This window comes from Arachis duranensis, chromosome 9, assembly GCF_000817695.3.
Source record: "Arachis duranensis cultivar V14167 chromosome 9, aradu.V14167.gnm2.J7QH, whole genome shotgun sequence".
In the NCBI taxonomy this organism is placed as follows: Eukaryota; Viridiplantae; Streptophyta; class Magnoliopsida; order Fabales; family Fabaceae; genus Arachis; species Arachis duranensis.
Genome location: NC_029780.3, coordinates 15750885 through 15753219, shown reverse-complemented (window position 1 = coordinate 15753219; position 2335 = coordinate 15750885).

Genomic DNA, 2335 nt, shown 5'->3' with positions numbered 1-2335 from the left:
TAATTATTCTTAATACTAAAAATAAAAAATATATATAAAAATAATCGATATAAATTATAATATTCCTCTTAATTAAATATATATTTTGGACTATAGCGATTAATATTCTTTCTTACAAAAGTGCATGGTGCATGAACAGATGAACTGGTCCCAATGTACTCAAGTTTCAACAACCCCATCACTTTCGAGTGGCTTTTATTTTATACAATTTGTAAACAAGTGTTTTAAGTAACTTTTTTTTTTAAATATAGGGTAGAGTATTAAATTAGTGTCTTATATTTGGGCGTAATTCTGTTTTGGTTTTTAAGGTTTAAAATATTCTATTTAAATCCTAAAAAATTTTATTTAGCTTTAATTCAGTCTCATTGTAGGGTCAAAGATAAATAATTAATGAAATGTCCTACATGACAGCAATATAAGAATAAAGCCGATAATTTAGAGAATAAATACAAGTTTCAAAGGCACAAAATCAACCGTGGATGCATCAATACATTTATTTTTTATAAAACTAAAAAAAATGTTAAATACATGTATTGATGCATCCATAGTTGATTTTGTGTCTTTAGAGCTTGTACTTATTCTCTAAATTATTGACTTTATTCTTATACTACTGTCATGTAGGACATTTCGTTAATTATTTATCTTTAACCTTCAGGACTAAATTAAACCTAAATAAAAATTTTTTGGATTCAAACAAGACACTTTAAATTTTAAGAACCAAAACAGAATTACGCCCAAACGTAAAAAACCAATTTAATACTTTACCCTTAAATATAAGTAATATATGTTCTAAGAGCACATGGCAACGAAGAATGTTGTTTTTTTTACATGTTAAAATTATTAATGAATAATTTTTTTTATAGATAACATACAAAGTTTACGCTAGTCATTTCGTCACTTTCTTTGTTGACGTGTTAGAATTTGCTTACGTGTCACGTTAAGTGACACCATAGCACAGGCATAGTAGTTTAATTCGCGGCTAATATAATAAGCTTATGAAATTAAATCAAATTAATTCCAAATTAAAGGATTGCAATGTCTCAGTCTCCCGTCAGTTAGGTTTTGATTTTATCTAATTTCATAAATTAATCATGTTAATAGTCAATAGGACTTTTAGAAGTGTGTTGTGGTGTCATTTAATGTGTCATATTAGTAAATTTTGATGTCGTCAACAAAGAAAATAACGAAAAGATCAACATGATTAATTTAAAATCTTTTAAGGACAAATTTGATGAAAAAAATCTTTCGATGACCAATTTAAAGAGTTTTTAATTAATTGTCAGTTAATATTAGTTAGTTATTTTTTTATTATAAAATTAGTTTTTAATTTTTAGTTTTTGGAGTTTTTTTTTCTTTGGTGACTAGTTTTTGGAGTGTTTAAGGTTAAGAATATAAGTATAATGGGTAAAGTTTTATTTTAGTCTCCGGCAGTTAGGTTAAATTCTAATTTGGTCTCTAATATTTTAAACGTTTTATTTTAGTCTAAAAAAATTTTAAACGCGTTAAAAAGAATTAGATATTAAATATATATTCTAAAAAATAATTAAACTTTATGAATAGTATGTTTTTATATCTCTTAGTTTAATGGATGAGAGAGAGAAAGGAAGAGAGAGATATAGAGTTTTTAATTAGTTAATATTAGTTAGTTATTTTTTATTATAAAATTAGTTTTTAATTTTTAGCTTTTGGAGTGATTAAGGTTTAGAATATAAGTATAATGGATAAAGTATTATTTTAGTCCCAACAGTTAAATTTTAATTTGATCTCTAATATTTTAAACGTCTTATTTTAGTCCTAAAAATTTCAAACGCATTAAAAAAAATTAGATATTAAATATATATTTTAAAAAATAATTTTTAAAAATCAAATTTTGATGCAAATTAATAGTTAACCCATTCATTTTATTTACGGTACATTAATATATTGAAAGAGTCAACACTTTCTATTTTGATTCTCTTACACTTTTTAAATGCTTTATTATTTATTTCATTATTTGCATTTAATATGGGGTCCATCGATCACCTCAGGTGGGGCTATTTTGGTATACAAAGAACAACATCACACTTGGGTGGTCCCTGCCAATCAAGCTCTCATTAAATTATTTATTTCATATATATTTTAAATTTTTATTTCTAAACAAAGGTCTTAAATAATGTTTATTTTCAGATATTAAAATTAAAAGATTTAAATTCAGTATTATATTTGATAGTTAGAGATTAAAATTAATATTTTATATTTTTCACCAAAAAATAAAAATATAAAAGATTGAAATAATTTTTTAGAATAAAGATTAAAATTTTAACATTTTTTTAATAATTAAGTATATTTTAATAAA